This window comes from Cebus imitator, unplaced genomic scaffold, assembly GCF_001604975.1.
Source record: "Cebus imitator isolate Cc_AM_T3 unplaced genomic scaffold, Cebus_imitator-1.0 Scaffold436, whole genome shotgun sequence".
Taxonomy (NCBI): Eukaryota; Metazoa; Chordata; class Mammalia; order Primates; family Cebidae; genus Cebus; species Cebus imitator.
Genome location: NW_016107751.1, coordinates 1,510,286 through 1,519,615, shown reverse-complemented (window position 1 = coordinate 1,519,615; position 9,330 = coordinate 1,510,286).

The following is a 9,330-nucleotide window of genomic DNA, read 5'->3' as shown; positions in this document are numbered from 1 at the left end:
TACAATATAGGCAGTTATTGGGTCATTTTGTTAGAAATTACTTTCACATTTGTCTAGATAACTCCAAGGTAATCATCAAAGTTTCCAGGTAAAGTATTTAGAAACTTGGAAAGAAAGCAGACTTCTTAATTCTTAAATGAATAAGCTGTGGGAATTTTCAAGAATCTTCCTTCTCCCATTCAAGATCCTTAGGGGCATAGATATCAGAAAGATCTGGAAAGTATTTCCATCTTGACCTCTAAAACCCAAAGCTACAAATGGAAAGCTTAGTATCTTTCTATTTGTTGACTCTCAAAGGTGCAGATATCCAGTTGTGTAAGTCCAACCATTACCATTTCTTATAGATGCTCATCTCTGTGAAAAAAAGAAACAAATCCTACATTCCTCTTATAGTGGTTTCTTATTGCTGCCATAATAAACCTAAACATAATGGCTTAAAACAACACAAACTTACTATTTTAAAGGCTAGAGATCAAAAGCCCAAAATCAGTTTCACTGGGTTAAAGTCAAGATGTCAGCATGGTAGTTCTTTCTGGAGGTTCTAGAAAAGGATCTGTTTTTTGGTCTTTTCTGAAGGCTGCCTGCATTTCTTAGCTCATAGACACTTCCTCTACCTTCTCTGGCCTCTGCTCATATCCTATCCCTTTTCTCACTAACTCTGATCCTCTTCTCTCCCTCCTATAAGAACTCTTACAGTTACATTGAGCCTATCCAGGTAATCCAGGATAATTCCCCATCTAAAGATCTTTAATCACAAGTGTAAAGTCCTAACAGTAACATATCCACAGTTTTCAGACATTAGGAAATGAATGTCTTTGGGGGACCATTATTTGGCCTGCTACACATTCATACATCCCTGTAAAATCAGGATCTCAATGCTTCAAAAATAGAAGTAGTATTTTCTGAAGAAATGTGGGGATCTTAACCATGAAGTTATTCTGCCTCTTTCTACTTTATCCCCAGCCCAAACAATTAGGCCAGGAAAGAATATTCAGAAACTTGTGTTTCAGAGAACAAAGTGAAATCAAAAAGAATAACAGTTCAGAATCTTCAAAAAGTGGGAAGAGCAGAAACAAAAGACAGAAAGGAGAATTCAAGTTGAGAAGCCAAATGGTTTTTCAAACCAAAGGGAATTGACGGTAGCCTAAATAATTAATAGAGGTTTATGATAAAGGTGTTTTAGGACTGAGCTCAAAATTCAGCTCAGATGTGCAGAAAAATTGTATATTCTTTATTTTGTTTAAAACTGTTGTTTATTATAATTAAAATTGAGTCCACACTTATATTCCTATGTGAAATGTTCAAATTCTAATAGAACTGAACTCTCTCACCTCTGATTCTCTTCTTGAATGATGTATAGGAGTATAGGATCAGTGGCCACGATATCCTTCTGAAATTTTGAGCAAAAATTTTTCTGCTCTTGTGCTAGTCTTTGAGTACATGATAGTTGGCATGTTTTATATCTGTGGTGATCATCTTTGCTAGCTATTTTAGGTTACATTGGCAGATGAGGGGATAACTTTCCTGGCTTGATCATTACCTGAGAGTGCTCACTATCCAACCCATTCTGACCTACTTCCTCCTGGCTGGAGGGTGCTCCATAGTCTGCAGCATGCTCCATTAACCCCCTGTTCTGACAGCCCACTCTGTCTTCTGCTGCCTTGTTACTTTATTGCCACCATGACAGACCTGCTGGGGCTTAACTCAGCATCCATTCTACACAGGAACTGACAGCAACATGTGAAAATCCAACCTGCAGAACTCTTTTTGCCTGACCACACTGCATAATTCAGTTTACTTTGATATGACCATACTTATGCCTTCAAGGTGGCCTGTGGTTGGAGTCTCATCATACCTCTTAGCTTATCTAGTGTGCATATGGTACACAAGTTTGCACGTGCACACACACACACACACACACACACACACACACATCCTATTTAGAACTGAATTCAAGTAGAGGAAATTGAGAGATAAACATCTAATTGTTTCATTTTCCTATCTCTTTTTTTCTTCCTGTCACTCTGTAAGGATAGAAAAGAGCTCACTTTTGTTGACTTCCCCGGAATAATACTGTCCTTCCTGTGATGCCAACCAAGACTTAAAAGCACATAGGGATCATTTCTCTTAACTCTTGGAATATTATGTAATGTGAAATATCCAAATTCAGCTATTTATAAATTAACCTGGTATATACCAATTTAGAAATCCCTTATAATATTCTATATAACATGTCAGAAACTGAATGTCTTCTTAGTAATAACTTTCTCTTTAATTTTATACCAAATCCTTATAGAAGAAAGTCTCAGAAAAATAGTGTCAAAGTCATATACTTAAAAAGCAGGAGACAATGTCTTTTTAAAAGTTTCCTCTCTGTGAAAAATTATCAAGGTTAAAATCACCAGTGATCTGTTATGTGATAGCATATATGCCTGTTATAACACAATGCAAAGGGCAGAGGTATTTTCCCAAACCCATAATCCCAGTGCAATCATGTGGTAAACACCAGACAAATCCACACTTAGGTATACTGATAGAAATGAAACTCTCAAGGTCTTGGAAAAGAAAGACAGACTGGGAAAGTGTCACAGGCCAGAAGGGACTGTGCAATACACTGAACTGAATGGGATCCTGAAGTAGCAAAAGGTATTAGAGAAAAAAACTAGCAAAATCTAGATAAAGGCTGGAGTTTAGTTAATAATATTGAACCAATAGTGGTTTCTTAGTTTTGAAAACTGTACAATAGTTATGTAAAATGTTAACATTAGAGAAAACAGAGAGGGATTTAGGAGAATATTCTGCATTTTCTTGTCAACTCTGCTAAAATCTAAAATCATTCAAAAATAAAAAGGTTATGTATACAGCACTATTCACAACAGCAAAGACATGGAAGCAACCCAAATGCCCCATCAGTGATAGACTGGGTAAAGAAAATGTGGCACATACATACCCTGGAATACTATGCAGCTATAAAAAGGAACAAGATAATGTCCTTTGCAGGGACATAGATGGAGCTGGAATCCATTATCTCAGCAAACTAACACAGGAACAGGAAACCAAATACAACATGTTCTCACTTATAAGTGGGAGCTGAACAAGGAGAACGCATGAACACAGGGAGGAGAACAATGCACACAGTGGCCTGTCAGAGGGTCAAGAAGAGGGAGAGCATCAGGATAAATAGCTACTGTATGCAGGGCTTAATACCTAGGTAACAGGTTGATAAGGTGCAGCAAACCACCATGGCACACGTTTACAATGCAACAAACCTGCACGTCCTGCACATGTATCCTGGAACTTTAATTTTTAAATGATTTTTTTTACCAGTGGATACCCAGTTGATCTAACACCACTTATTAAATAATTGTCTACCCACAGATTTGAAATGCCATCTTTAGCATATATGAAATTTCCATATACAGTATATGTGTACTTTCTGTTCTATTGCAAAGATCCACTTGTATATTCTTACTTCAGTACTGTATTGCTTGTTACTCTACCTTATAATAAAGTTTGTATTAAAAATTTTTTAATTAATTTTTAAAGGCTATGTAAAAACAAACAAAAAATATGCTGAGATAACCGCTTTGAAGATCAGGTTACAAAAGCACTGTACTTCCAACTTATTCACTGCTGGCCCCACAGCCCTCACTCTGGAGAAGCAAGCTGCCACATTGTGACTAGCTCTATGGAGAAGCCCATATGGAGCGACGTGGAGCCGATGTCCCTAGTAAGGACGTACGGCCTGCCATCAGTTATATAATTGAGCTTTGGAGGGGATCTCATCCACTAAAGCCTTTAGAAGACTACAGCATCCTCTGACACTGTGGTTTTAGCCTCAAAACAGACTACGTCAGAAGTATTCAACTGAGCCATGCATTGATTCCTGACCCACAGAAACAGCAAGATAACAAATGTTTATAGTTTTAGAGAAAAGAAGAAAACACTTGAACTGTAAAATTTTAAATCCTTTTCAATGGAGCTCACCAATAAATTCTGGATTTATAATAAAAACGTGAGTGATTAGGATAGAGCAAGAAAAATATTCTAAAACAAGTGAAACTGTAAATTCTCACACATCTTTATGACTACCCAACATCCTTTCAGGTACAGGGAAAAGTAATAGCTATTAAAAATAGAAAACCTGTCTACAATTATTTTCCTAATGAAATCATTACAGAGGCATGAGTAAAGAAGAAAAGAAAGAATGAAAAACAAGAATTTAATGTTTCATGTATCTGCCCATTATGCCACTGCAGGCAGTGCTGCTGGCAATGATGGACTTGTCATTGTTTTCAAAGTCCTGTTTACATACACACAGGACTTCAAAAAAAAAAAAGATCTGTTATACAAAAAATTTTTACAAATTTTTCAAAATATGTATATTTCTTCATTTAGTCTAGCCATTTAATACTAGCTTGATTCTTATAGTGTAACAAAAGAGGAAGTTGAAATCCAATGTGGTTTCTTCACATAGTTGTCTACTTTTCAATGATTAAAGCTGTGGTCTCCCAGCAGTGAGGTCAGCACATTTCATAGATGCTACAACAAAAGTTGTACTAAATTTGGAACTGTAATATTCTCGTGAAAAACTCTACTTTATTCCTAATTAATGGTACCAGAACAATTTAATCCACCTTAGAAGTGTTTCCTGTTAATGATTTTTAATAGATTTTCTCTTCTTCTTTAAAACGAAATTCCAGCTATGCAATCTCTGACAGCAGGTAATAAGAAAGAAGATGAAAATTCCGTTATATAGGAAAAACAGAGTAAAGGAATTGATAACGAAATTAAATTATAAATGTTGTGATTCAAGTAAAGATTGAATCAGGTATTTTGAGCTCAAGAAAGTAATTCAGTATTCTGAAGACACATAAAAGAAAAGCAAAAAGTTTGTTATCAAGAAGACAATGGCTCAATGGGAACTTTAGTATTGTCCATCAAAATGTAAAATGCACCATTTCATTGAACCAGCAATTCAACTTCAGGAAATTAACAGTGAAGATGCATACAATTGATACATATTTATATGGAGAGTGAAATGTTCATTGCAATATTGTTGTATCAAACATTGAAAATAGCCAAATGTCCATCAATAAGGATTCGTTCATTATATCATCTATACAATTTACATCGAAAAACACTAAAAACTCTCACTCATTAGAATGAATGGGATTGATCTATGTGTGATGACATGGAAGGGTATACATGGTATTAACAAGCAAAAAAGCAAGCTGCATATTATTACATATGTGACTGCCCTGAAATATTCTTTCTCATGTATCTACATGGTTGGCTTCCTTAGTCCCTTCCTGTGTAGGCACAAAAGTAATCACAGAAAGGTCTTCCCTCACCACTCACATGAAATATTAACACTCACACGCAACTACCACCATCACTATGCCTTTCCATGCACTAACTTGCTTTAGCTTTCTTTCATCATCTTGTATATACATTTGTTCAAATGCTTTCTCTCTGAACAATATAAGCTTCACAAAAGTAAAGACTTGGTGTGTATTCCCAATTTCTAAAGCAGAGCTGAGAGCATAATAGGAAATCAATTACTATTTGTTGAAGAAAGAGATTAATGAATCTCTACTAGCAGAGAGAAGTAAGATACCAAAGAGTTAAATGGTTTACCCAAATTCATGCAGCTAGTGAGAGATGATGCCGCTATAATTCCAACTCCAAACCTGTGCTCATAACTATTTTATGGTACAACATCCCCAAACTTATCCTCACTCTATTTCTTCTCTTCTCTTCTCTTCTGTTTTCTCTCTTTCCTCCCATAAAAGCATGGTACTGTTTGGTTGTCACATTTCCTAATTCATGGCTTATGATCATCATCATCAAACTCTGTAAGGCTCTCTTTCTATTTTATTTTCCCCTTCGCCCCCAAAGCATCCACCATAGTATATTTAAGTATACCTTTAGATATTTATGTCTCTTAAAAGCTATGTAGTCCTATTGAGAATGTGTGTTTTTCAAAAAGCTTTTTTTTTTCTTCTTCTTCTTCTTTTTGAGACAGGCTTCATTCTGCTGCCCAAGGTAGAGTGCAATGGCGTAACCCAGCCTCCACCTCTGGGCCAAAGCGATCCTCCTACCTCAGCTTCCCAAGTAGCTGGGACCACAGGCATGTACCAACACACAGAGCTAATTTTTGTATTTTTTGTAGAGATGGGGTTTCACTACGTTGCCCAGAATGGCCTTGAAATCTGGGGTTTAAGGGATCCTCCCACCTTGGCCTCCTAAAGTGCTGGGATTACAGGCATGAGCCATCATGTTCTGCCTTTCACAGTTCTTTATATCTCCTTTTGTTTTGTAGCCTTTTCACTCACGTTTGACCTGTGTTTTTAAGATCTATTGCTGTCTCAGGAAGCTTTGCATATGCTTGTGAAATGTCTCCAGGTAGTTTGTGTACTTCATTCTCACAGGCCCTCTCTCAAAAAAAAGGGACACTAGAAGCATTCATTCCCTGACTGCCTGCCAATCTAGTCCTTACCTATCCATTACCAGGAATTCTTTTCTTTTGCTTATATCTTATTTATATGCAAGGGATTGTTCTTTGAGCCCATTTTTCTACTTTCCATTCTCTGAATTTGGAATATAGTAATCCACATCTTCTAATGCTTCCTGAAACAGTCAGGATATCACTGCCAGAGTTGGGAAAACTGCAACTGTCTTGACAACTTTGCCCTGTCGATAAAATTCAGCCTCAACCGGCAGAACAGTACTCAAACTAGGACAGAAGTATCAAGTATCGTCTCTACAATCACTTAATCTTTGGCCTCACTATTAAGGCAACCAACAAGGGCACCAATCAGTAGGAGATCTGAAAATGGATTTAGGTAGATTTTACAAACTCTGCAAAAGATCAGAGGCAGAAAAGAAAAGAAGGCAGGAGAATGTCTCAGAGTAATTTCTTTGATAAAAAAAAAATAACAGAAGTTCCTCCGTCAGGCTTGTAGCTTTCTATCACAAAAAGAAAAAATTAAAGAGAAAAAGAAAAGAAAACTAAAAGAGAAGTTCCCATCCAGCTATATGTTATTTTTATTTCATAAAACACTTGTAGGCATCTTCAAATGACTAAACTCATTTAAATTCATTGAATTTTTATCTACTTTTTAATCTGTCATTAACAATGGTATTGTGAGGCCAGATGTCTTAATCCTTCTTCCAAATACCTTCTAGTTTAGAATGTATAGAGTTTTAAAGAATCAAAACTGAAAATATATTTTGCCTGAGTCCTTTAATTGAATCATTATTACTATGTGATAAAGTTGTGAGTCTTGTTCATTCAGGACCTTTTCTTGACTTATTATAATACCTATTTTGTGATTTTTTAAATATATCAAATATACATTTTTTGTTGTTCTATTAAAATGCTTCTTGACAGAGGCATTAACTAAAACTGTAAAATGATGAAAATATATCCTGAGCAGGCTAAAACTATTGACATTTATCCAATTTGACTCCTTGCTTTCATTTTGAAATAAGGATAATGGGGATTTAACTGGAAAAATGCTTTCTCATCCTAATTCTGCTACTTCCTAGCTGTGTCATTGGGCAAGTCACCTATTATCATCAGCCCTAATTTGTTTGCCATAAACGGTACTGAAATGTTACCTTATGTCTAGGTTGATTGTATACAGAAGTAAATCTTTTTTATCAACACTATTAAAAGGAAACAAAAAAAGGCAGTGTTAGAGCAGATGAAAATAATTATGATATTTTGCATTAGGATTTGAGTAAGTGATATTAATGCAAAATGGAAAAGAAATAAAATATATAGAAAAGTAAATGAAGATAATGTATAAAAGCAATTTTGAAGTTATAATGCTAATAAAATATGGCAGAATACAATCTTTTTCAACCACTTTTTTGCATTACTATAACACCTGTGCAGTGTAGTACTCTAGAGATATATAAAACTATTATTTTTCTTTATGAGCTGCAGTTTTTTTCTCTATAATTTTCTGAACTGAACAAATATACTTAATTTTAATCTTGAGATATATAAAATAGATAAGTGGTAATAATATTACAAGTTTGAGATAAAAGTCATGTTCACTAGTTGTCATAAAGCAGTCACCCTGCCTCTTAGCCACCTAAGACATAGAGAACCCCAAGGATAGGTTATTGGCACTTTGCACCCCCTCCAACCATTTATTCCCCACAGCTACCTCTTTGAAACAAAGAGAAAGAAGTTGAAAAGGGAACGAGCTATAATGCACATAACCCGATACATTTTTTGGTATAATGATTTATCATAAATGTCCAATTTCTGACTCTCACTTTGAAACCTTTTTTTTTTTTTTTTTTTGAGACAGAGTCTTGCTCTGTCACCCACGCTGGAGTGCAGTGGTTTGATCTCAGCTCACTGCAACCTCCACCTCCTAGGTTCAAACAGTTCTCCCACCTCTGCCTCGCAAGTAGCTGTTCTCCCACCTCAGCCTCCCAAGTAGCTGGGGTTACAGGAGCATGCCAACATACCCAGCTAATTTTTTCATTTTTAGTAGATGGGGTTTCACCATGTTGGCCAGGCTGTTCTCGAACTTGTGACCTCAGGTGAGCCTCCTGCCTTGGCCTCCCAAAGTGCTGGGATTACAGGCATGAACCACCACGCCCGTCCTCCCTTGAAATATTTTTCTATTGTTTTTCTTATGCTGTCTAGCATAAAATTCATCAAAATCTCATAGACCTTAAAGGCTCCTCCTATCTTGAAGTGCTTATATTATGTGACCCAAAGAATGGAAGAAATGGAAGGATGTATTTGAAGGTAGCACATGTAGCACATGTGGGCAGAATCCTTGAAAGCTATAGATAGGACTGTGGTCAGCAGATTACAAATATCAGAGAACCAGAGACCTCCACTTCATTCTCTGAAACAAGCGTGAGTTGGGGAGCAGCAGGATGTCCCAGGAGAATGGCTATCTGGACCATTTAGAGATATTGGTAACAGGAATGAGATCTTGCTTAATCCTGGGATTATGGGGCCTAGACCAGGGCGGGGCAGGAGGAAGACCACTATGACAGATTGTATTCCTCACCAGTCAGGTGGGAGGGGTACTTGGATTGAAAGCAAATTTAATTTAAAGACAAAAAGTAAACATACATTTTTCTTGGGTTTCAATTTCACACCTATTGAAATATTCTCATGCTAAAAAAAAAAAAAACCCTTCTTTCATCCCATCTAGTTTTCAGCCTTCTATCTCATTTATTTCCTTCAACCTCAGTCTCTCAAAAGAGAATCTATACTTACTCCCTCTCTTTCCACATTTCCCCAACAATTTATTTCTCATCTCCCCTGCAATCAGATTTCTATTTCAA